The 27071-nt window shown below is 47.1% G+C and overlaps 1 protein-coding gene and 1 non-coding gene across 4 annotated transcripts in view; one reads left to right on the forward strand and one right to left on the reverse strand.

Annotated features, from left to right (window-relative positions):
- Positions 1–27071, forward strand: part of Tmem131l (transmembrane 131 like) — a 155268-nt gene that overhangs the window by 38407 nt on the left and 89790 nt on the right. The gene's annotated exons all lie outside the window — the stretch shown is intronic.
- Positions 7376–7448, reverse strand: LOC123453897. Its single transcript, XR_006633069.1, has one exon. It is a non-coding gene; the product is annotated as a small nucleolar RNA SNORD81 (small nucleolar RNA).

The raw sequence follows: 27071 nt of genomic DNA on the forward strand, positions 1-27071 counted from the left end.
TGCTACCTTGTGTGTCTGGATTATGTGGAATCTGGGGTGTTGAACATGGGTCCGTAGGCTTTGCAGGTGACTGCCTCAACTGCTAAGCCATCTCTCCAGCCCTTTTAATGTTTTTTAAAATTTATTTGAGAGAGTGAGAAAGAAGGAGAGAGGGAGGGAGGGGGAGAGAGAGAGAGGAAGAGAATAGGCATGCTAGGGCCGCCAGCCACTGCAAACAAATTCGAGACACATGCGCCACCTTGTGCATCTGGCTTACGTGGGTCCTGGGGAATTGAACCGAGGTCCTTTGGTTTTGCAGGCAAGTGCCTTAACCGTTAAATCACCTCTCTAACCCCTTATAATATATATTTTAAATTATTCAGGAATTGGGAAGATGGCTCAGCCATTAAATGTGCTTGCTTGCGAAGCCTGACTTGCCCGGGTTTAATTCCTACACCACCCGTGTAACCTGGATACAAAATGTGGCACATGTACCTGGTGTTTCCCGGGGCAAGAGGTCCTGCATGCCTTCCCCTAAATTAAGTTAAGTTAAAATTTACAAAGATAGTTGGGCATGGTGGCACACACCTTTAATTCTAGTACTCGGGAGGAAGAGGTAAGAGGATTTCTGTGAGTTCAAGGCCAGCCCGAGACTACATAGTGAATTCCAGGTCAGTCTGGGCTAGAGCTGGACCCTACCTCAAAAAGCAAAATATACTACACACACACACACACAAAAAAAAAAAAAAAACATCATTTTGCAGTGTTAGGGATATAACCCAGCACTTACTATATGCTACACAAACACTTACTACTGAGCTACCCCCAGCCCTTAAATTAATTAATTAATTCTGGTTTTTTAACTGATACATAAGATATAATAATTACATGTTAGTATGGTAGTATGTAACCTACATATCGCATTATATTAAAATCAAGTTAAACATATTTATCTCCTCAGCCATTTCTTATTTGAAGTAGAATTTGAAAACAGATTTCATGCTGTGTTGGTGAGGAAAGGCTAACTTAACAAAGGCTCACAGACTGAGTATTTTATTTATTTGCGAGAGAAAAGCAATATATGGCCTTAATCCCCAAGGCCTCCCCCCCCAAAAAAGAAACTTAAAACTTAAAATAAATAACCTTGGATGAACCTGCATATTAGAACTCTACATCACCCCTTCACAATTAAAAACTAATCTTAACATGTAAATAGTAATGCTTTCAGTGGTTCTAACCCTGACCCACACTTAGAATCCACTAGCTAAGAAGCTTTTGAACACCCACTGATGTGATAGGCCCCGCCCCGCAGCATAGTGATTGCATCAGATCATGAGGAGCCGCAGTTAGAAAAGCCACCGCTTGGGAGTTGCTTTTGTCACTGGGTGGCAGCTGCTTTTTATGGCGCCCTCATTTTGGCCTTGCTGACTGGGGTATGGTCTGTCAGGAAAGAGGCCCCAGCATTCGCTTTGTAGGAGGCGAAGTTTACATTTGAAGAATGAAGTTCACCTCAAGAAGGTGACCAGTGTGGGCACGCTCAGTTATCTTCTTGCTGATTCATTACTTTGGTGGCACTTAGGACGTCTCTATACTCTTCCATTGAGCTTTTTTCCCAGGCCTGACACTCAATTGTATGTTAACCCATTGACACCTTTTGTAGATATAGACAGTATGCTGTGATCATATCTGCTCCCAGCACTCTCTTTTTCCCTCCCAGACCCCTGCTCTGCTCACGCCCTTCTTTCCAGCTAGTCTGCTTCTTTTGATGTCATCATTTTTTTCTTCCTATTATGCAGGCCTTATATAGGTAGGCACTCAAAAATTTGATTCTTAGCTCTTCATTTGTGGAGAATATGCACATGCAGCACCCCATATTAGAATCAAAATGTACAGGGCTGGAGAGATGGCTTAGCGGTTAAGCGCTTGCCTGTGAAGCCTAAGGACCCCGGTTCGAGGCTCGGTTCCCCAGGTCCCACGTTAGCCAGATGCACAAGGGGGCGCACGCGTCTGGAGTTCGTTTGCAGAGGCTGGAAGCCCTGGCGCGCCCATTCTCTCTCTCTCCCTCTATCTGTCTTTCTCTCTGTGTCTGTCGCTCTCAAATAAATAAAAAAATAAAATAAAAAAATGTACAGCTAAATAGAAAACTTTCTCCTGTGCTACCCTGTAATATTCATAATGATATTCCAGATATTTGTGATATCTGTTTGTCTTTGAACTTAAAATGTCATGCAGGTGAGTTAGTGCTGTGACCTTCAAACTGCAGGAGGTGCCTCTGGAGAGAGGGACTTCAAGGGATGGCCTGGCCCCTGTCCTCAGAAGAGAGTAGCTGGGGCCTTCTCCTCCTTCCCACCTCGCCTTTGAGGGCGCGCACTGCTTACCCACTGCCCATCACCAGGGTGCCAACCAGTGGGATCGTCAACATGTGCCACTGAGAAGAAAGTAAATGACTAATGGCTGGGGAAAGGAGCTTTTTTCTTTTTTCTTTTTTTTTTCATTCTCTGCTTTCAAAAACATTGAAAGGTGCCTGAGTAGTCAGCTGATTTTTAAACACCTGTGGGCACATACCACTCTGGTAAGAAGACATCTGTTTCTTTCTGCCAATGTGTGTATGTAGGACATTTCTTAATGTCTGTAAGAACAAAACGGAACAGTAAGTTCTGAATCTTTGCTCATTCCAGCTGTTAAAAGTCTTCCAAGAGTGACCAAAGGGGAAAGTCCCATCTGCTTCATGAAGATGCGGATTTCTAGCAAAACCAACCTTCCTTCCTTCCCTCCCTCCCAGCCTGCCTTTCCTCCCTCCCTCCCAACCCCTTCTTCCCCCTTCCCTCCCCCCTTCCCCCTCTCCTTGTTTGGTGTTTGTAGTAGGTGAGATATGGTGTGTATATGTGGTGTTTGCACATGGGTGTGGATGTGCACATACATGGCTGTGTGTTTCCTTGAGATGGAATCTCTCTCTGAACCTGGAGCTGGGGTTTTTGTGAGTTCCAGATCCCTGCAGGTTGGGGTCAGGGCGTGGGTGGCCACAGGCAGCTGGATCAGGCAGGCTCAGTCTCGGTCCTCCCGCCTATGTGCAAGCTCCCTTAACCGCTGCGACTTCTCTTCGGCCCCAAAGTCTCGGTTTTAAATAGTTTGTAGTATTTTGGCCCATTTTGTCTTTCATGATGGCACTTAATTCAACTTAGAAGAAACTTGTAACACTAATGTTTTATGGGTAAGTACCCAAATCTCATGCATTTGCAGATTCTTCCCCCCCTTTTTCAAGGTACAGTCTCACTTTAGCCCAGGCTGACCTGGAATTCACTATGTAGTCTGAGGGTGGCCTCAAACTCAAGGTGATCTTTTTACCTCTGCCTCCCTAGTGCTGGGATTAAAGGCGTGTGCCACCACGCCTGGCTTATTTGCAGATTTTTATTGTGGAGAAATAGGATAACTTTTAAGCATGAGAGTCACAGGGCGGAATACCATGGGGAAGTAGAATGGAAAGATGAGGTCAAGGGGAGAGGGAATGAGGTGCAGTTTCCACCTCCTTCAAGAACTCCTTCCTTTATTTTTCTAAAGGGATGTTGGGTGTGGGAAGTGGTTAAGGCATTTCCACCAGAATTGATGAATTAAGAAAAGGTATATTTTCATATAAAATCCAACATTTATGATACACCAGAAATTATATAAAAACATTTTTTCCTTTATTTTAGTGAAAGAGAGAGAGAGGGAGGGAGAGGCAGTGTGTGTGTGTGTGTGTGTGTGTGTGTGTGTGAAAGAGGCAGATAGAGAAAGGGCACACCAGGGCCTTCAGCCACTGCAAACAGACTCCAGACACGTGTGCCCCCTTATGCATCTGGCTTACGTGGGTGCTGGGGAATTGAACCTGGGTTCTTTGGCTTGGCAGGCAAATGCCTTACCTGCTAAGCCATCTCTCCAGCCCCAGAAATTACATTCTTTGCAACCATTAATAGGTGTGTGGATTTGTGAATGCTAACTTGAAAACATACGAAGAAGTGTGTATGTTCTTTCCAAATCCTCCTTGGTGTTATACAGAAGAAAAATGTGAAGTGCCCTGGCAAAGTGCTCACGGGGGCAGGATAAGGAGGAAGATGGCACATTTTCCTTAGTTAAAATGCCCCAAAGCTGATCTGACTTAAGCCATAAAATGTTAATGTGGTGGCACATGTCTTTAATCCATGTACTCTTTAGGAGGCAGGCGTAGGAGGATCGCTTTGCGTTTGAGGCCAGCCTGGCGCGGCAGTGAGTTTCAGGTCAGCCTGGGCTAGGGTGAGACCCTACCTTGGAAAAAATAAAACATAACAATAAAGGAATGATGCCAAACTTTCTCGCATGGCATCCCAAGGAACACCTTCTCCTGTTACTGGCCCATCCTTCATCTCCGGACCTTTCTCCAAGCCATTCTTTCCTCTCTCTCTCTTCCCTCAAGGCAGGGTCTCACTCTAGCCCAGGCTGACCTGGAACTCACTCTGTCGCCCCAGACTGGCCTAAATTCAGTGTTGGGGGATTACGGGTATCCAACACAGTCAGCTCCATCCTAACATCTAGATGTCACTTAGCTTTATCCTTCATCCTTTTTAGATGTGATTTTAGATACGCAGCTTACCTGCATTATTAAGATGCTACTGTTTCAATTCACCCGTGTGTCATCCTTCATCTTTGGCTGATGTTCTTTTTTAAATTTTTTTGTTCATTTATTTATTTATTTATTTAAGAGGGACAGACACAGAGAGAAAGAGGCAGAGAGAGAGAATGGGTGCGCCAGGACCTCCAGCCACTGCAAATGAACTACAGACGCGTGCGCCCCCTTGTGCATCTGGCTAACGTGGGTCCTGGGGAATGCAGCCTTGAACCGGGGTCCTTAGGCTTCACAGGCAAGCGCTTAACCACTAAATCATCTCTCCAGCCCTGATGTTCTTTTTTATCTTCCGGTTCTGGGTATCAGGGAGTCCAGTGAGATTGGTGGAGGTGGTAGTGGACACAGGGAAGGTCCAGGGTAGGGTCAGTAGCAGTCAGGGCATTCTGTGGTCTAACTTGGCTCTGTCGCCGACAAGCTGCGTGAATTAACAGCTGCCCTGAGCAGAGGCAGCCTAAGGGGAAGGAGCTCTGGGCTGTCTCTCTCTGCCTTGGCCTGGACACGTCTGCACACCGCCCGCAGGACCCCGCGAGCCTGCCTGTGGATGGGACGCTCCCGAGCAGAGTGGTGGCTTCCCTGTGTGGCTTTGTAGACAGCTTCGCAGGGACAACCAAAAGGCATGAAGGGAGTAAGAGGAAGGTTGAAGGAGGCTCAGCTTGCTGCGCTCACAGCTCTGGCGCAGACGGAGTGTTGGGAGCCGTCGTGGCTGCTGCTGCTTGTTGTTTTGGCCGTTGTTGCTGTCATTTTGTCCCTTTCACTTGTACCGCCGCTTCCAGGTTCAGGGACGCATAGGGATGCGGACGGTGTTACAACACGGAGATGCTTCATGGTAAGCGTGGCACACGCAATTAGGCCCGTGTTCAATCTTAACTTCTGTGCTTCCCACTTGCACTGCAGCTAGTTTCAGTTCAAGAAGAGAAAACGGGGCTGGAGAGATGGCTTAGCGGTTAAGGTGCTTGCCTGTGAAGTCTAAGGACCCAGGGTTGATTCCCCAGTACCCACGTAAAGCCAGATATAAGATGGTACGAGTCTGCGGTTCATTTGCAGTGGCTGGAGGCCCTAGTGGGCCCATTCTCTCTGTGTCTCTTTCTTTCTCCTCGAAATAAATAAATTAAAAGATTTTCAAAAAAGGTTTCAAGAAAGAAGGATGATGGTAGGGATGATGTGATGTTTCCAAAGAGGATGGCTTGAATGTCCAAAAGAAACGAGGAGATGCTTTTGTGAAGTTAGCATGGCTCTTAAGAATCGTAGCAAAACATGACCTCTGACCTGTCGATGTCATGTCAGGCTGCCTTACGGTTTTCTCAAGAATGATGAAAAAAAAATGATCAACTTTTGATTCATTCTTTGCTCTCAAGAAGACTTGGGGCATCGTTGGGGTTATAACAAGATTTATTAAATTGAAGACCTTTATTTTTATAATTTATTTTAAAGATAAACGCCTGGGTTAGTGTCTTGTCTGTCTGTTTTTGCTCTGCCAGCATCCAGGTCAACACGACAGACAGCTGTCAGTCACGGGGCCGCCCTCCAGCCCTTGTCTCTGTTGTCACCTCTACCAGTGTGACCTGTAAGTGGATTCCATTGAGCACCCTTGGGTGCCCGTTTCCCCTCAGGTGCAGCAGCACACAGGCTTTGGCATCATTCACCAGGGTAGGAATTATGGCTAACTCCTCTGTCCTGGATGACCTAGACCCAAGTATCTTCAAGCTTTTATACCTCCTCTGCAGAATGAGACCAGTGGTCCCTTTTCTAGAGGGTGGTGAGGTTTACCGAGTTGGTGACACGTGTCCTAACGGTTCTAGAAGCTCTCCTTTTTTCTTCATATTTTTCCCCCTTATGTGGTGTTTCAAGGTAGGGTATTACTCTCACTGACCTGGAATTCACTCTGTAGTCTCAGGGTGGCCTCGAACTTCTACTTCTGCTTCCTGAGTGCTGGGATTAAAGGTGTGCGCCACCACGCCCGGCTTAGAGGCTTTCTTGAGTTAATGCATCATGTTGCTCTCGGATCTCAAGCCTTCTCACTTGTTATGTGTCTCAGCTGAAGAGAATTTCTTTTGTTGTGTAAGAAATTTTTTATTTTTTATTTTTTGGTTTTTCGCGGTAGGGTCTTCTAGCTCAGGATGACCTGGAATTCACTGTGTAGTCTCAGGGTGGGCTTGAACTCATGGTGATCCTCCCACCCCTGCCTCCCAAGTGTTGGAATTAAAGGTGTGGGCCACCATGCCTGGCACTTGTGTAAGAAATTTGTATTTAAAAAAAATTATTTATTTGGAGCTGGGCGTAGGTAGAGGCAGAGATAGGAGGATCACTGTGAGTTCGAGGCCACCCTGAGACAACACAGTGAATTCCAGGTCAGTCTGGACTAGTGTGAAACCCTACCTCAGGAAAAAAAAAAATTATTTATTTATAAACAGACACACACACACCCACACACACACACACACACACACACACACGAGAAAGAGATTGAGAGAATGGATATGCCAGGGCTTTCAACCACTGCAAACTCCAGTTGTATGCACAATTTTGTACATCTGGCTTTATGTGGTTATTGGGGAGTTGGACCTGGGTCCTTAGGCTTCACAGGCAAGCGTCTTAACTGCTGAGCCATCTCTCCAGCTCTGTATTTTTATTTGTGATAAATTTTGTTTATTTACTCTTCTATCCCAGAGTTGCTTTCCAACTGCCTGCAAAAAAGACAGCACTTTCTCCTTATGTCCATATCTCAGCTTTTAAATGGTACTTGGAAAGCTCAGAACACAGAACACCAGATCTTTAATTGTCATCAAGTGATCACTGAGAGAGTTCAAGCTGGGGTGATCATCATGCACAAGAGTTTCTTCTTAAATGATGAGAAACAAGTCAAGAATGTGTGGTGATGTAACTAGAAGGGTATGCTTGCGTTTTCATAGTGGGAATGACTTTATTATTATGATAAAAAAAGTTATACTAGGTAATTATCAAGTGGTTGCTTTGTCTTTTTACAGGCTTATAAATTGTGATTGACCCTTTCTAGTAAAACGCGGAGCTCGGCTCCAGTGAAGTCAGGACTGTCCTTACCGCTGTTGATTTGGTATTTTTTTGCTTAGCAGAGAACTTCCGTAGGCATGCTCAGCCAATAAGTGGAATAATGCCTCCTGTTAGTTTGTGTGTAGAAAATACTGTAAATTGCAGTGATCATTAAAGCCACCATAAAGTACACAGATAACGACTACGTTTTTAAAAAACAGATAGCTTCATTTGTTATTACTGTTATTACTATTATTACTGTCATTGTACCACCAAACCGTCTCTCCAGCCCTTAATGCAGTGCTTTGCATTGAGCCAGGGCCTCGTGCATGCCGTGCCGGTTTCTCACAGCTGAGCTGTACCACTTGCCTAGTGGTTTGTACTATAGTCACAGCTGTGCGATCCCCACCGCTGAAAATTTTCATCATCTCATTACAAAACAAAAAAAACCAAAGCCACACCCTTCAGCAGACACTCCCCACCCTTTCCTGCTTCAGCCCCTGGCAAACACTCCTCTGCTTTCTGGTCCTGAGCGAGTTAGTTGCCTGTTCTGAATGTCTTGGATCATGGAATCATCTGGCATGGTGGCCTCTTGGGGGCAGCCTTTTTCATGACATGTTTCCAGAGGCGGCCCACGCCGTGGCCAGTGCTGGTCGTTTGTTCTTGCCCCTTGTCAGAATCACACTGTGTGCCTGTACCGCAGCCTCTAACTCATCAGCTGATAGGCAAGTTGTTGTTCCCATGGGGGTGGTGGGGACTCCAGCTCCAGGGGCACTTGGGTCCGAGTGTCGGTGTGGCCGTGTTTGGTGTGTATAAACCTTAAGCATAGAGTGGCTGGTTTGTGTGGTAAGTCTGTGTGGAGCAGTTTAGGAACTGCCAGGCAGCTTCCCAAAGTACCTTTGCCATTTAAAAAATATTTTATTTATTTATTTGAGAGAGGGAGGGATGGAGAGAGATAGACGAAGAGGCAGATAGGGAAAGAATGGGCACCCTAAGGCCTTCATCCACTGCAAAGGAACTCCAGATGCATTTACCATCTTGTACATCAGGCTTCCGTGGGTAGAGGGCAATTGAACCTGGGTTCATAGGCTTTGCAAGCAAGCATCGTAACTTTTAAGCCATCTCTCCAGCCCCATTGTTACTTCTTTTTTTTTTTAACCAGCAAAGTACAGAGTTCTGATTTCTCTACATCTTTACCAATACTTTATCATTAACTTTTTGTTTTTCTTTTTTTTTTGTTCATTATTTATTTATTTATTTGAGAGTGACAGACACAGGGAGAGAGACAGATAGAGGGAGAGAGAGAGAATGGGCACGCCAGGGCTTCCAGCCACTGCAAACGAACTCCAGATGCGTGCGCCCCCTTGTGCATCTGGCTAATGTGGGACCTGGGGAACCGAGCCTCGAACCAGGGTCCTTAGCTTCACAGGCAAGCGCTTAACCGCTAAGCCATCTCTCCAGCCCAACTTTTTGTTTTTCTTTATGAGACAGATTCACTGTGTGGCCAAGGCTCACCTTGCTCCTTTGCCTGTGCCTCCCAAGTGCTGGGATTACAGGCGTGGACCACTGCATTTGTCTCTGACTTTTGATTTTAGCTGTACAGTAGGTATGGAAGTCATGTCTTATTGTGAGCTTGATTTGCACTTCTTTTTAAAAAAATATTTACTTATTTTGAGGGGGGGAGGAGAGAGAAAGAATGGGTACACCAAGGCCTCCAGCCACTGCAAATAAACTCTAGATATGTGTGTCACCTTGTGCATCTGGCTTACATGGGTACTGGGAATTGAACCTAGGTCCTTGGGCTTCACAGGCAGGTGCCTTAACCTCTAAGCTGTCTCTCTCCAGCCCTCTTTTTCTTCTTCTTTATTCTTCTTCTTCCTTTTTTTTTTTTTTTGAGGTAGGATCTCACTGTAGCCCAGGCTGACCTGGAATTTACTGTGTAGTTTCTGGGTGGCCTTGAACTCACAGCAATCCTCCCTCTGCCTGCTGAGTGCTGGGATGAAAGGTGTGCGCCACCATGCTCACCTTCTCTTTTTCTTTTCTTTTCTTTTCTTTTCTTTTCTTTTCTTTCTTTCTTTTTTTTTTTTTTTTTTTTTTTTTTGGTTTTTCGAGGTAGGGTCTCACGCTAGCCCAGGCTGACCTGGAATTCACTATGTAGTCTCAGGGTGGCCTTGAACTCACGGTGATCCTCCTACCTCTGCCTCCTAAGTGCAGGGATTAAAGGCATGTGCCACCACGCCCGGCTTCTTTCTTTTTTTTTTAATTAATTTTTTTGTTTGTTTGTTTTTTGAGGTAGGCTCATGACAAATACAGTGAAAGAAGCACTCTGAAGGTTTTAGTAATTAAGATTAAGCTTGTGGGCTGTGTGCATTTTTGTACTCTTCTGTGTTCTTACACAATACCAGAAGTAGAAATACCTATTTGTGTTCTGCATTTCCTAGGATAGATCAGTAGAGTTATTCCATATTTATAAATCTTTCTTCTGTGATTCCCCACTCTTAAAACTTTTAAGTCTTTTGTTCCCTGTTTTTATTTATTTATTTTTATTTTATTTTATTTTTTAATATTTTTTATTTATTTATTTGAGAGCGACAGACACAGAGAGAAAGACAGATAGAGGGAGAGAGAGAGAATGGGCACGCCAGGGCTTCCAGCCTCTGCAAACGAACTCCAGACGCGTGCACCCCCTTGTGCATCTGGCTAACGTGGGACCTGGGGAACTGAGCCTCGAACCAGGGTCCTTTGGCTTCACAGGCAAGCGCTTAACCGCTAAGCCATCTCTCCAGCCCTTTTTTTTAAATTTTTTTAAGGTTTTTCGAGGTAGGGTCTCAATCTAGCCCAGGCTGACTTGAAATTCACTGTGTAGCCTCAGGGTGGCTTCAAATTCACAGCAGTCCTTCCGCCTCTGCCTCCCGAGCGCTGGGATTAAAGGCGTGCGTCACCACACCCGGCTTGTGCTCTGTTTTCTATGGCTAGAAACATTTGCCCAACTTGAGTGACTGGCCCTCAAGGAGATTTGTTTATTCATTTTCCGTCTTTCCTCAGTTTATTAGGGCTGTACATTCTATAATGGAGCAAAAAAAAAAAAGAAATTCCAATAAAAATTTTGCTGAACAAAAAATTTCTGGCTGGCTTTTAGTGAGAGTGGAGACCCTGGAAGGAAGGGGCAAATAAGCACTCTTTTCAGAGTGATTTCACTCCTGCCAGCTGATGCTTATGGCTGAGGTCTAGGTGAGCAGGTGTTGGCATTTGTGATAGGGTCCCAGAGTCATGAATGCCAGGCAGTGTGATTGCAGCACTGAGCACTACAATATGGGAAAGGCCTCCCCATTCTCCTGCACCCGTGAGTAGCTCTGTGGGAGGCTGGGCAGTTCTCAGAGGACAGTGGTTCCGGTGTAGCAGCAGGCTTTGGCAGCAGAGGCGAGAAGGACAGGCACCCAGCACACATCCCAGGGAAAGTACACCCAGAAGATGCTGGGTCTGGCATTCTGCGCTGTAAGCGGAAGAGGCACTCCTTACTGAGAAGGAATTTGTGGTATAGCAATGCTTGAAAACGGATTAGACACCTTTTTATCACTGTTATTTTGTCTCTGCCAAATCATCATGGAGAGCAAGTGTGCACGGGAGGGACGCGCGTGTGGCTGGGTAGATAGTGACTCCGGCTGGCCTGTGAGGGGGACGGTGGCTAAATTATTGGGAAAGTTTCTGTTGATTCAGATCATGTGAGACAGTTTCAAAAAGAACATGGCAGGGTCTTGTATATGTTGGTATGTGCTTACTGTAAAAGTCAGTAGCAGTCTTGGCTTCAGGCTCCCTTTTCAGTATCCCTTGGGTATGTCAGAGCCACTTTTCCGCTTCCTCACTGTGATGTGTCTCTGGGGACCACTCAACACTGGCTCCTGAGCCTCTGGCCTCTTCCTTCCTGGGTCCTCTGAGTCAGTGCAAGATTTACATGGACTATAGTCGATGGGGCTCCAACGACATCAAGAGACCTTATCTATGGCTTATTTGTTGTCTCTTAAAACATTGAGTACCATTTTAAAAAATAATTATTTATTGAGAGGAAGAGGCAGATAGGGGATTGATTGCATAGTCTGAGGGAGAAGAAGAGTCACTAAGCACATAGAGTAGTAAGTTTGGGAGGAAAGATTCTTTGAGATTTTTGACAGCTCGAAGATAGCTGTCCTCATGCCGTCCTTGGTGGCTTGCTGGAGCAAACGCTACTGGAAATGAGTGGCACAGCAAGCTTATTTTTGACATTGAGGACTGTGCCCAAATCCAGAGGGATAGTGTGTCACTTTTCCCTAGTGCAGATATGGTCAGCATCCCTCCCTCAGACTTTGGGTGACGTTAGGACAGCTGTGAAGAGCAGGGCTGCCAGGGTGACGATGTGTTGTCAGTGCCGTGGGCGGGGCTGGCCGACCCATCCGGGCCTGGGAGGAACTGGGCAGGTGAACCGTTAACCCAGTTGACATGGGAAGGAAGCAACAGATGAGTGTCATTCTTTGCTTTGAATATTTCCAATATATTTGTGCATGCATGTCTCTCTGTGTATTTTGAGCATGCTACTGCAAACCAATGCCAGATGCGGGTACTGGGGCACTCAAACCTGGGCTTGCAGGCTCTGCAAGGAAGCACCTTTAACCCCTGCTCCATTTCCCCAGCCTGCAGTATAATTTTAAAGCAGATGCATGCATTAAAACATGCAAATTCGGCTGGGTTCAGAGTCAGGGGTGGAGGAAGAAACAGCCCTGTGTGCAGAGGGTGAACGGCTGCTGTCCGCAGAAGAACGGAAGGAGATGGATTGACAGTGCATTTGAAGACCTGCCATCCCTTCACGCACAGGCCTCTTGGGGACAACCTACCACAGCCAATGTCTGTTATGATTATATGAGAAATGGGACTAGGTACTCCAGAGGAATCAAGAGGTTTGACAGTCCCTGACCTCCAAGCATCTACGCGCTTACACTTTTATGCGCCAGTGAAACAGAACTACCAGGGAGAAGCCCGGGTCTTAATGTCAAGCAAATGCTACTTGACACAGTCAGTTGCTCAAGGGAAGAACTTGCCAGAAACTTGCCCGAGGGCTGGCAGCAAGCAAGGACCTCTCGGAGTGCTGGACGACTGGGCTTACTTCTGCATCTGGGCTGGCTCTGGGGTTGCGGGGGGGCTCTGATGCTTTTGAATAAATATAGCCCATCTTTCTCTGTGCCAGCTTTTAATACATTTTGCATTAAAGCAAGCTCAAAAGTTAGAGCACCCTATTTCCACACATCTTAAAAACAGATGTGTAGCCTTTAAAAGGGCTCTGCAGCTTCCTGAGCGAGGGGTTCCATTGAGGGACATGCGGGTGCATGTGTCAGCGGTTCATGCCTGAAGTGGATTGATAATGAATGTGAGGAATTGGAACGCCAAGTCTGCTTAGAGGGAAGTAGAGGGACGGACTGGACACCCCTGTGGGGCTCACTGCTGCCTTGTGCGCGTCTGAGGATTGACCCACCGGCTGCCTGGTGAATGTGTGATGAGGATTGAACCGATGGAGGGAGGGAGTGGGGGCTGCACTGTGGATAAAGATGCTCCTGTGACCAGGAGGCAGGGTGCTACCTATTTCTCCAGGGCACGTTCTGCGTCTTGGCTTGCAGGCAGGACGCTCAGCGCGTGTGTTAGCTAGGAACGCTGTCAAGTCGATCTCTTGTTGATGGCCCCGTTTGCTCATTTCGGTTTGGCGATGGGGATGAGCCTCGCCCCCAGCCTCTGCGTACTTTCCACTGTAATTGCCAGAACTGTAAGGCAATGCTGGGGACATGTATGTATGCTGTTAAGTGCAGTTGGCTTCTAATTTAGACAAAATGTATGCCTTAAGACTGTTCACTTTTTATTTTTAAAGTTTTTAATATATGTATTTATTTGAGAGAGAATGGGTGCGCCAGGGCCTCCAGCCATTGCAAAGGAATTCCAGATGCGTGCGCCCCCATGTGCATCTGGCTTATGTAGGTCCTGGAGAATTAAACTGGGATCCTTTGGCTTTGCAGGCAGACGCCTTAACCACTAAGCCATCTCTCAGCTCCTGTTCATTATTATTATTATTATTATTGTTGTTTTTTGTTTTTTTGAGGTAGGGTTTCACTTCAGCCCAGGCTAACCTAGAATTCACTATCTCAGGATGGCCTTGAACTCATGGTGATCCTCCTACCTCTGCCTCCTGAGTGCTGGGATTAAAGGCGTGCCACCACGCCTGGCTTGTTCATTATTTTTGAGATAGTGGCAGAATGTACAAAACATCAAATTTACCATCTGAGTATTTGAAGTTCAGAGGTATTAAGTAGATTCACATCAAGTGACCATCATTAGCATCCATCATCAGAATTTTTTTTTCATCTTCCAAAACAGAAACTCTTTCCATCCATCATTATGTCCTATGGGATGGGGTGGTGCACGTCTGTAACCTCAGCACTTGACGGCTGAGGCAGGAGGATCCATCTATTGAAGGCCAGACTGAACTACAGAGAGAGTGTTTCCAGGTCAGCCTGAGCTATTTAGGGAGACTATTTCAAAACAGTAATACTTTTAAAAAGAAGGAAAAGGGAGAGAAGAGAACAGAAAAGACTAGCAAGTTTCTGGGGAGATGGCTTTGCGACTGAAAGATGCTACTTGGAAACTCTCTTTTCCTGCATTCCATTCCCCAGTACACATGCAAAGCCAGGTGCCCAATGTGGTACATGCATCTAGAGTTCATTTGTAGTGGCCAGAGGTTTTGGTGCACCTATTCTCTCTCTCTCCTGTGCAAGTAAAGAAAAAGACATATTAGAGAGAAAAAAAAAGGACTGACAGAAATTCCAAAACAGGGCTGGGCGTGGTGGCGCACACCTTTAATGCCAGCACTCGGGAGGCAGAAGTAGGAAGAGCGCCATGAATTCAAGGCCACCCTCAGATAGTGAATTCCAGGTTAGCCTGGGCTAGAGTGAGATCCTACCTCGAAAAAGAAAACAAAAAATCCAAAACAACTCCCCATTCTTCTGTTCGTGGAAACAAGCCATCTACTCGTGTCTGTAACTGTCTCAATACCTCCTGAGTATTGAGTATTGAGTATAGAGTATCCTGAGTAGAATCACTGAGTCTTTTTGCGACTGGCTGATTGCACTTACGCTGTCTTCAGGCTTCATTGATGATGTCTGTGTTTATTTTTCCTCACTGGGGAGATGAGTCAGTGGGTCAGAGGACTTGATGAACGTGCATGAGGACCTGAGTTCGATCCCCAGCACCCACATAAAAAGCAGGCACAGCCAGGAGTGGTGGCGCAGGCCTTTAATCCTAGCACTCGGGAGGCAGAGAGCGGTAGGAGGATCACCGTGAGTTCGAGGCCAGCCCGAGACCACATAGTGAATTTCAGGTCAGCCGGGGCTAGAGCGAGACCCTGCCTCGAAAAACAAGAAAGCCTAACCCACAGGCATGCTGGTGCGTGCTTGTTAAGTCTGGTCAAGGGGAGAGAAGATGGAGGGATCACTGGGGCCCCTCGTCAGCCAGGGCAGCAGGATGGGAAGGCAGTTGGGCAGGATATATGGTGACTTCCCCTGGCCCGTTCTCCACATGTGTGTGCGTGAGCCACATGCATCTGCCCACATACGTGCACATGCCACACACACCATACAGACACCCATGCCAAAAAATGTCTTGTTCTTATTATAGAAGAAACGTGTCTGTTTGCTAGTCTTTTGCAAGTGGAAGGATAAGAAGAAGAGTCTGTAATGCTCTTCCCTGTCAACATCGTGGTATTTGGATGCGTGCTTCTGCTGAGTTGGCACTTCAGCAGAATGTCTGCAGTGGAATGCCCCACACTGGGACCTCTGGTTTCTTGTGGCTCAAGGTAGACCGTGGAACACGAGCTTTGAGAGAGCAGCTGTGAGTCTGGGCTGGGGCGGAGCCAGGGAGGGGAGGGCCGAGCTGGCAGTGGAGGGCGGGAGGACATTACTGTGGGATATTTTTTATAATCAAGTTGTTAATAATAAAAAAATGGAAAAGAAAAAATTAAAATTAAAAAAAAAAGCCATCTCTTCTTTCCAAAGTGGGTGCATGGAGAAAGCTGTGTGCTGAGCCCCAGAAACCAGAAGAGGCCTGGGGTGCAGGGAGTGCAGACAGATGCAGGGCGGGGAGGCGCAGGCTGGCCTCTGAGCCTTGCCGGGCCCGGGGGCCCTACGCCCCGAGGTCTGTGCCCTCCGCCCCGAGGTCTGTGCCCTCCGCCCCGAGGTCTGTGCCTCCCAGCATCTGCTTCACCCAGCCTGCAGTCAGATGAAGTTCAAGATCAAGAGCTGACTGGTTCGTTGTGCTCTTGAAGTTGACATCCTAGCCTTAGAGAGCCTCCCGCAGGTGTTTCTTGGACTGATGAACAGCACCTGCCAAGAGAATGGTTCTTGAGGACGTACAGCCCATTTCCTGCCTCCTCTCACCCCCCTCCCCACGTCCTGCCCCTCCCCGTAGCGTCCCTTTCCCCCCACCTCCAGTGGCCCACTTGAACATGCTGGGCCCTGCCTTGACTGACTTTGCACCTTATTTTATTTTTAAAACTATTTTCAAAACATTATTTTCAAGAGAACAAAGCTAGTGGGGAGGGAGAGTACGTATAAGTGGGCCAGGGTTTCTTGCTTCTGCCAACAGCTTCAGCTGCCTGTGCCACTCGGTGCCCCTGCCTTTCCGGGGAGACTGGGGAAGTGAACGTGGGCCGTCAGTCTTTGGAAGCAAGCGCCTGTCACTGCTGAGCCACCAACCCAGCCCGGTTGCTTTGTACTTCGGAGACAGTAGAAGAATGAGCTCCCTGCCTCTTGCCAATGTCACCAGCATGAGGCTTCTCCGGAGCCCTGTGACCCTGGCACTTAGCGGGCAAGGCTCGAGCAGGAATGTGTTGCTGGGTCTCTATTGCACCACCACGCAGTGGTCCTGAGACGAGGAGAAAGAAAGGTTGAATGATTACCTGTAGGTTTTAACTTTTGTACCTTTCAGGTTTTATGTCCAAATAAGACCTACAATCCAGTTTGCTGTGCGTATGATTTCCAAATGTTCTGTCGGGCCCTGGCAAACCCTGTTGCTCTAAACTGCCTGAGTTATGTTGCATCCGAGCTGAGAGCAGTCGTTAAGTGCAGGAGTTTGCCAGTTCCTTCTCTGTTGAATGAAATTCCTTCGCTAAGACACAAGGCTTCTTCTCAGCTGGCTGACAGCTAGAGGAGAAGCGACAGGAAGGCGAGTCCCGGGCATAGCGGACATTGACATGTGGAGGGAAATAGAGCTTCGTGGGGTGGAGGAAACCAAGGCGGTGGGGGCAGCGTCTGCAAAACGGGAGTCGCGGGGTCAGCGCATGCTCCCGCTGACGTTTGCGGTTGGTTGGTCGACGTTTTGAAGGGTGTGCTCCTGAGAGATGCTCAGACAGGAGGGCGCCTGGTTCCAAGTGCTGTCGTTGAACTTCCACGCGATTACTGTTTCTACTGATAGCATTGTAGAGGAAAGTCTGCAGGCAGCTAATGTCAAGGGAAAATGAAAGGGCCGAGGATCCAGCTGAGCATGCCTGCAGTCCTAGATTCTATCTCCAGAACTATTACCAATAATTTTAAAAAGGAAGAGAAAGAAGAAGGGAGGAAAAGAGAGGGAAGGAAGTAAAGAAAATGAAAACTTAGATTTAAAAAATATTTTTCTTGAGAGAGAGCGAGAGAGAGAGAGAGTGAGAGTGAGTGTGTACGTGTGTGTGTGTGTGTGTGTGTGTGTGTCTGTCTGTCTGTCTGTCTGTGTATGGGCGCTCCAGAGCCTCTTGCCACTGCACGTGAATTCCGGACGCGTGCGCCAGACAGCAGCAGATGTTACTCCCCTAGGGCTCATGACTACCCCTGTTGTAGGTTTTCAGTATCAAGGATGTATTCCCTCCCATAGAGCAGGCCTTCAGTCTAATTAGAGGGCAGTTGGTTTCCACTATGACAGACGTGCCACTATTGCACCCATTGGCTCATTTTGCCTGGCTGGTCAAATATAAGGCTTGCAGTGTCCACTGTTGAGTATTTTCACTGGTGTTTTCTCTTTCTCCCATTGAACTGCATGCATAATGGCTTCTTCCAGCTTTCTGTCAGCTGGTCTACATGGAGGAAGTTATCAGCTCAGTTCCAGCAAGATTTGTCAGTGGCCTTTTTAAAACTGATTTTTTTTTGAAAAGTTGTTATTATTTTTTTATTAACAACTTCCATGATTATAAACAATATCCTGTGATTTGGAGACAGCTTGTATAAAATGGGGTTTATTTTTGGTCTGTTTAAGGCACTTTTGTCAGACAGGTGCACTTTCCTGTAGTGCTTTGGATGGGGCTGTTGGGCAGAGGGCGGGGCTGTACTGAGGTTCTGGGCTTGGGCCAGGGCTTTGGTGGATTCGCATTTCTTTGACTGTAGGAGCAATTTCAGCTCTGTGATCCCTTAAGGTCCTTTCTCCCATAAAACTGCAGGCTCCTGTCCTGGCCACTTTGTTATTAGAGGATTTTCAGCGTGTCATTGAGTTTGTGCAGCATTGTCAGTCACTACTGCTGCATGTCGTCTTGGGCCAGGATGTGACACTTCTCTTAGGATGTGGCTTCCGCAGTAAGACATGATGAGCCTCAGGCTGTAGTCATGGGAGTATGTCGGGGAGGAGACGCGGGGCTGTCGCTGCAGGGGACTGGACGGCTCTTTGTTAAGGAGCAGGGTGCTGTTTAGATGGTGAGGTGTACCTAAGGGTGCTGGATGTGAGGGTGACACACTGTCTTAGTGTTTGATGGGCATTCTCTCTAAAGTATGTGCGAGTGATATGAACAATCCTGATGGCATGCTTTTGAAAGGTAAAAGATGGAAAGTTGGTTTTTTAAATTTTTTTTTCATATATATATATATATATATATATATATATATATATATATATACACACACACACATACATACATATACACATATTTATTTTTTTGAGAAATACAGAGAGAGAGAGGAGAACAGAAAAGAGAAGAGAATGTGTGTACTGGGCCCTCTTGCCACTGCAAACAAACTTCAAACTTCAAATGCATGCACCACTTTGCGCATCCAGTTTTACATGGGTACTGGGGAATTGAACCCAGGACACCAGACTTTGCAGGCATCTTTAATTGCTGTGCCATCTCTCCAGCCCCTCTTTTTTTTCAAGTTAGGGTCTTACTCTAGTTCAGGTGGACCTGGAACTCATTATGTAGTCTCAGGGTGGCCTCGAACTCATGGTGATCCTCCTACCTCTACTTCCCAAGTGCTAGGATTAAAGGCATGTGCCACTACGCCTGGCTTTTTCCAGCCCCCTTTTAAAATATTTTTATTTACATTTATTTATTTTGTTTTTTTTAAATTTTTTATTTATTTATTTGAGAGCGACAGACACAGAGAGAAAGACAGATGGAGGGTGAGAGATAAGGGGCGCTCCAGGGCTTCCAGCCCCAGCAAACGAACTCCAGACTCGAGCGTTCCCTTGTGCATCTGGCTAACGTGGGACCTGGGGAACCGAGCCTCGAACCGGGGTCCTTAGGCTTCACAGGCAAGCGCTTAATCGCTAAGCCATCTCTCCAGCCCTATTTTGCTTTTTTGAAGTAGGGTCTCTCTCTAGCCCAGGATGACCTGGAATTCACTATGTCGTCTCTGGGTGGCCTCGAACATATGAATTTAGGGTGATCCTCCCGCCTCTGCCTCCTGAGTGCTGGGATTAAAGGCATGTGCCACCGTGCCTGGCTAAGTTTTGTTTTTTGAAACAGGGTCTCACTATGTAGGCCAGGCTGGCCTTGAACTCAAGGTGATCCTCGTTCCTCTGCCTCCTGAGTGCTGGGATTGTAGGTGTGCATCCCTGTACCTGTACTTGCATTGCAGGCAAGTGCCTCCTGAGTGCTGGGATTGTAGGTGTGCATCCCTGTACCTGGCCCCTATTTTCGTTTTTTAGGAATAGAGTATTTATTAAAGTGTAAGGGAGCAGTAGGCTGAGAGCATCAAGTAGAATATTGTCTGCACTTCTTTTTTTTTTTTTTTTTTCTGAGGCAAGGTCTTACTCTAGTCCAGGTTGACCTGGTGGAACTCGCTTTGTAGCCCCCCACAATAATCCTCCTAGCTCAGCCTCCCAAGTGCGAGGTGTGCGCTCCGCTGTTGTACATGCGCTCTGTCATTCATCCGTGCATTTCCTTGAAGCAGTCTCTCTCAGGGCCCCGAGCTGCTGTGTATGGTCAGACTGGCTGACCAGGAAGCCCCAGGGATTCTCCTGTCTCCTCCTCGCCACCCCCACCTCCCACCCCCCCACCCCCGCACAAAAGGACTGCGGTACAGGCCTGCAGGCCACACCTAGCTTTTGGGCTTGGGTTCTGAGAACTGAACTCAGGAAGTCTCAGGCCCTCTCGGGCCCTTGTGCTCGCCCAGGAAGCATTCCTAGCTGCCAGCCTTCTCCCCCGTCAACTTGGAGCAGTGTTTCTTGAGGTCTCCTAGAGGTAGCACTCGCTCTTTCAACATAGCCTCCTCTATAATAACCCTTCGCCTGTTGCGATTTCTTTCCGACCCTGCTGCTGCCTAAATCTCTGCAACTCTCCCCTTTTGTTCACTGGTTTCTCATTCAACTCTTGTCTCAGTCCATGGTCCTCAAACACCAAGGTTCCTGCGGGTCAACTCGGGACCTAGTCATCCTGGGGTTTCTGATGTAGGAGGGCTGGAGGGGCCCCGAGACTGCATTTCTGATGGACTTCCAGGTGCTGGGGAGTGGGTAGGGAGTGAGAGGGACCATGGAGCACATGGTGGCAACCTTGGACCCCCTGCCCTCTAGTCTGAAGAGTCTTCATGGAGTCACCTCCTCAGTTCTGCCTTCAGGGACTCGGTGAAGTGCAAGGCAAGGGACACATTTCCAGCCCTCACGAGGCTTCATTTCCAGCTGAGGCCCGTGGGGCTCAGGCAGCTGCTGTCATACTGTGACCGGGGCTGTAACCATGGCTTGTGTAAAATGCTGTGGACACACGGAAGGGAGGAATGGGTTGGCAGAATTACAGCTTCTTGCCAGGATCTGGGTTCTTGAAAGCCAGTGGTTTTATTTTGTTTATTTATTTGAGAGAGAGAATGGGCACTCCAGGGCCTCCAGCCACTGCGAACTAACTCCAGTTGCATGCGCCACCTTGTGCATCTGGCTTATGTGGCTACTGGGGAATCGAACCTGGCTTTGCAGGCAAGTGCCTGAACTGCTAAGCCATCACTTCGGCCCAAAGCCAGTGTTTTTGGTTCATTTCTATCTTTATGTCCCTTTTGATGGGATAGGGCCAAAACCTGGTAGTGCTCAGGACGTATTGGAGAAATGAAGTTATTTGTCATTGTGGTTGAAGATTTTTTTTTTTTATAGCTCATTTGTCCTTTTGCCATAAAATTCACAGGTCAATTTAGGTTTGGACCCGTGATTGTGACTGACAGTAGGAAGTGACTCTCATGAGGGTAGGATAAAGAACTTTTGCTGCAATTATATGGTAATTTATTTCCACATTTGTAGTGTTTTTCTATAAAAACTTGACTGATGGGCAAGGAAGGTGACTTGCAGTTGAAGGTGCTTGCTTATAAACCGGACCGATGAAAACAAGGCTGGCCGCTGGTGCTGCCTGGCGGGTACCGGGGTGTGATCCCCTTGCACCCTCACAAGCCTTCCTTGCATTAATGCTTACCTCCCATCCAGGCTTTTCTTTTTTATTTATTTAATAGAGAAAGAGAGAATGGGTGTGCCAGGGCCTACAGCCACTGCCGACAAATCCAGACACACGCGCCCCCTTGTGCATCTGGCTAACGTGAGTCCTGGGGAATCGAACCTGCGTCCTTTGGCTTTGCACGCAAACACCTTACCCTCTAAGCCATCCCTCCAGCCCCCATCCAGGCTTTTCTTCACAGTTTTATAAGCTGATTTCCCAAAGAAGGGAACTGATGCGTTTCCTAGACAGTGTCTGTCTAGCCCAGTCACCTCAGGCCCTCGATCCCAGGTTGGAGGCTCTTCTGTAGTGGGGTCTCCTCAAGATTCTGAACTGTGCACATGTTGGTTTCACACACTTTGGCGTGCACATTTTCTCTTCAGCTTCCTCCTCTTGCTGTTGTGGTTTTTCATTTCTGAGAAGTGTCTTTAATTTTCATCCCATTGGTTTGACTTGCAGTTATGCTAGTGTGGTGGTTTGATTCAGGTATCCCCCATAAACTTAGGTGTTCTGGTGGCTAGGTTCCCAGCTGATGGAGATCTGGGAATTAACACCCCCTGGAGGCCATGTATTGTTGGAGGCGGGCTTATGGGTGTTACAGACAGTTTCCCCTTGTCAGTGTTTGGCACACTCTCCTGTTGCTATGGTTCACCTTAAGTTGGCCAGGGGATGATGTCCACCCTCTGCTCATGTCATCGTTTTCCCCTGCCATTGTGGAGCTTCCCCCTCGAGCCTGTAAGCCAAAATAAACCTCTTTTCCCCCAAGCTGCTCTTGGATGCGTGATTTCTGCCAGCAATGCGAACCTGACTGCAACAGCTATTAACCAAGCAGCTGTTTTCCCCAAAGTTTGATCTGAATTTCTAGGCTGTACTGAAAGCCATTGCCTCCTCCAGCCTCGACCTTCACTCATGGGTCTGTGTGCTTAAAGCTGTTGCCTTCCCTAGCCTCCAGTCTGTGGAGGTGCTAATGAAAGTTTAAACGTGGAATGAAAGAGTGTAGCCTCTGCTCACTTCCAGGTTTTGGCACCAGATCATATTAGCAAGTTACAGCTTGCCTCTTCAGGTGGTCAGAATGGGAACTTGTTGGTAGGGAAAACCCAGCTTCTAAAAATGGACACACTGGGCTGGAGAGATGGCTTAGTGGTTAAGGTATTTGCCTGCAAAGTCAAAGGTCTTCAGTTCGATTCCCCAGGACCCATGTAAGCCAGATGCACAAGGTGGTGCATGCAACAGGAGTTCATTTGCAGGTTATGGAGGCCCATTCTCTCTCTCTCTTTCTATCCTCTCACAAATAAATAAATAAAAATGAAATGAAAAAATGTTCCTGATATTAAAGGAAAAAGAGTAGGATTTAAAAAAAAAAAAAGAGAGAAAATGGACACACAGACCAGAGCTATGTGAGCTCCTAGCAGCTGGCTGGCATCGCTAGATCTGTGTGGGCTGCAGAACACAAGTTTTGTATTTGATGTGTCCTTTTTAGTTACGGGGTGGGGCGGGGACGACGGACTGACGGACAGACAACACAGTGTGGCATATTTTTAAATACTGAAGAAAGAATATTAGTTTTAGTTTTTTTGTTGTTGTTGCTTTTGTTTATTTATTTGAGAGTGACAGACAGAGAGAGGAAGAGGCAGATAGAGAGAGAGAATGGGCGCGCCAGGGCCTCCAGCCACTGCAGACGAACTCCACATGCGTGCGCCCCCTTGTGCATCTGGCTAACGTGGTCCTGGGGAATCGAGCCTCGAACCAGGGTCCTTAGGCTTCACAGGCAAGCACTTAACCGCTGAGCCATCTCTCCAGCCCAGAATATTGGTTTTAAAACGGACTGTGCAGTCTGGTCTCAGCAATGTGGATTAGAGATTCCCCTATGGAAAAATAGGGAGTTTAAACACAGCAAAAGTAACTTAACGGCATGAGAGGTTAAATGAAGGAAGAGGAGGAAGATACTTTTGAACCTGACATGGAAATACCTTTCTGATCTCCATTTCTTCCTTCAAGTAAGTCTTGCCTCTTACAGGTTCCCTACCTACGCTGCTGCCTAATAAGTGGTCATAGTGTGGGGCTCAGCTGTAGAGTTCCCAGGGCTAGGGAAGTAGAATAGGGGAAGGGGGTGTTGGGGGAGACGGGCCTGCCGGGGAGTGTGGGCTGGGGAGAGCCTCAACCTGGTGATCAGAAAGCAGTCGCCGGAGTGGTCTTTCCCGACAGTGTACGTGGTAGGTTGCGCCAGGCTTTGAATTTTTTGCCACTTTCTATAAAACAACTGCTGTGTAGGGTCCGGCCCAGGGTGGGATTAAAGTCTTTGCTTGAGGTGCGTGATCCAGTTCACTGCCCGGGCTTTCCAAAGACCACTGGTCAGTTGCTTCTTTGGCGGTCATTCTTTTCTTTTTTTAATGGGAGAGAGAGAAAAAGCATTGGCCTGCCAGGGCCTCCAGCCACCGCCATGGAACTGCAGCCATGTGTGTCCGCTTGTGCACATGTGTGTCCCCTTGTGCACATGTGTGTCCCCTTGTGCACATGTGTGTCCCCTTGTGCGCCTGGCTTATGTGGGACCTGGAGAGTCAAACATAAGTCCCTTGTCTTCACAGGCAACCACCTTAACCGCTAAGCCATCTCTCCAGCCCGGGTCATATTTTGTGTTTAATCATCTTGCTGTGTGTGAGAAATGACTCTTACTTACCCTAGTGTCGGTGAACAACTTGGGCTTTGATCTATAGAAAGTGGCAGTGTGTTTCTGTTTCATGTAGAGAGCCATTTGTACCTGCAGTAGTAACAGAAATGATTGATGACGTTGAATTTGTGGTTTTCACTTGGGGTAGGTGGGGTGGAATTCTCTTAGAAAAGAATTAAAAATAAAGTTTCCACCAACGTTGGCGTGCCTTGTGGGTGTTTACCTTCAGCATGATGTGAAGAGAAACTTACTGGTTTCCACTTTGTGCAAGTGACTATGTCCAATAAGGAAATCTGTGTGGACTCTGGGGTTTAGAAACAGATGCTGTGGACGTGACTGGATCCCCGGGGAAACTTCTCAGCACAAGCTCTGGAGGTGGGAGGAAGAGCCTGACCTTCCGGAAAGAGCAAATGGGGGGTTGCAGGGTGCGGGCACCTCTGCATCACCCAGACTTTATCCTCAGCCTGAGCCCCTGTGAGCAATGATGTTATTGGATTGAAAGACCTTCAGTTCTCCTCACCCCTTTCATGTAACTTGGGGGAGACTGTGTGTGTGACACATGCCCGCATTGCGACATCACTCACTGTATTGTGTTAGGTAAGATCTGATTGCAAAAACGGACTCTCTGGGCTATGTCACAAGAATCACCATACGTTCATCTCAGGTTTCAGGCTTGAACATTTTCAAATTGAAGTAGTTTTCAGCTCATATTGGTGTCAGATATTATGTTTGGAACATTTAAAACTCTTGCTGTCCTTCTGGTTCTTTTACCTTAGATCTCTTCTGCTCCTTCGAGAATACACACTCTTTGGGCTAGAGGTTATTTTATACTTTATTCATTCACGGTTCCAGGAAATGCTGATTGGATATTTGCAGATCATGATAATGTGATTATTTGAATTTTCCAGTGAAAGGAGTAGGGTGTTAGTGTATTTCAAAAAATAAAATAATCCAGAGGAGTGTGGTGTCTCACACCTTAAAAAAAATTTTTTTTTTTGAGGTAGGGTCTCACTCTAGCCCAGGCTGACCTGGAATTCACTATGGAGTCTCAGGGTGGCCTGAACTCACAGCAATCCTACCTGTGCCTCCTGAGTGAAAATATTTTAATACATTTTTTAAAAATTTATTTGAGAGAGAGAGAGACAATGGGCACGCCAGGGCCTCTAGCCACTGCAAATGAACTTCAGACATGTGTGCCACCTTGTGCATCTGGCTTTATGTGGGTACTGGGGAATCAAACCTGGGTTCTTTGGCTTTGTAGGCAAGCACCATAGCTGCATAATTATCTCTCCAGCCCTCTCTTCTTCTTCTTTTGTTTTATAAATACTTTATTTATCTTGTTTATTTGAGAGTGAGAGAGAAGCAGATAGAGGGATAGAGAGGAAGACAGAGAGAAAATGGGTGCACCAAGGCTTCCAGCCCTTGCAAACTCCAGACACATGTACCACCTTGTGCATCTGGCTTACATGGGTATTGGGAAATCAAACCTGGGTCCTTAGGCTTTGCAGGCAAGTGCCTTAACCATTAAGCCATCTCTCCAGCTTCACGCTCTTCTGTTTTGATGTAATCATTTTTAGTTCTGTGTTCCCATATCATGCAGTTCTTGTGTATAGTAGCAACAGCCCCGTGAGATCATGTTGCAGTGGCCCCTTCGCGTCTGGAAGACAACGTTCCCAAGCGCTCCTCCCTCCCTTCAGCTCTGACATTCTTTCAGCAACTCCTTCAGCATGGACCCTGAGCCTTGTACAGTGAGGCAGAGCTGGCTCAGCGCCGAACACTCGGCTGTCACCTCTCAGCTCTCTGATGCGTTTCAGTCTGTGTCCTTAATCCCACACAGGAGGCTGAGTAGGAGGGTTGTTGTGGGTTCCAGGTCAGCCTGGGCTCGAGTTTTTATTGTACTACTTTGGAAACAAAATCAAATAGAAAAAAATTAATCCCATCAGTTTAGTTCAACAGTTTTTAATTGCCTGTGAAGCCTAAGGACCCTGGTTCAAAGCTCGATTCCCCAGGACTCACGTTAGCCAGATGCACAAGGGGGCGCACGCGTCTGGAGTTCGTTTGCAGTGGCTGGAAGCCCTGGCGCGCCCATTCTCTCTCTATCTGCCTCTTTCTCTCTCTATCGTTTTCAAATAAATAAAAATAAAAATAAAATAAAATGAAAAGCAACGGCCTGAATGTGAACTAGCAGTTCTCCCACAGGAAAGGGAAATAGAAGCAAGGCCAGAGGAAGTTGTAGAGGTGAGAGAAACTGCCTAACAGGAAATGCTGCTGGGCCTGTACTCTAGTGGAGGGTAGCCAGGCATGCTGACCATCTGCAGAGGGTTCAGTGGAATACTACCAGAGGCACAGTTAATCTATGCAAAGTCCTCCTCGAACATCGTGGCAAGAGAGGGGTTTTTCCCAGCAGTCAACTTTGGGCTTTGGGCTTTGGACATAGGACCAGTGATGATAGAAGAGGCATGCATCTCTCAGGTCTGGGCTCACAACCCCACCCCCACCCCCTGTAGTTCCTGATGACTTCCTAAGGTGTCCTGTGTGACAGAAGACATCAGTCTTTCTCATGGGCCAGGCCTCTGCTCCATGAATCCTAGCATTAGTCTGTTTCTATGACAGTTTCAGCCACCTGGTCAAGGTTTAGTTTAACCCTGTATTAAATCCCTTTTTGCTTCAAATAGCTAACTTGTTTCATGCAACATCTTCTTGAGACCAAAGGTTTATTTTATTTTATTTTTAATTTTTCTTTTTTATTTGCAAGCAGAGAGTGAGAGAGATAGAAAGAAGAGAGACAGATGGAGAGAAAACAGGCACACCACGGTTTCCAGGCACTGCAGACAAACTCCAGATGCATGTGCCCCTTGTGCATCTGGTTTACATGGGTCCTGGGGAATCGAACCTGGATCCTTTGGCTTCGCAGGCAAATGCCTTAACCGCTAAACCATCTCTCCAGCCTCAGGTGTTTTGTTTTTAAATTGGGAACTTTGATATATGTACATATTACAAATTGGCCATATTCCCATCAGGTTATCCTCTTCTGTCCTTCTTCCCCCACCCCATTCTCCTGAGGGACCCCC

Source organism: Jaculus jaculus, chromosome 12, assembly GCF_020740685.1.
Source record: "Jaculus jaculus isolate mJacJac1 chromosome 12, mJacJac1.mat.Y.cur, whole genome shotgun sequence".
Lineage (NCBI taxonomy): Eukaryota > Metazoa > Chordata > Mammalia > Rodentia > Dipodidae > Jaculus > Jaculus jaculus.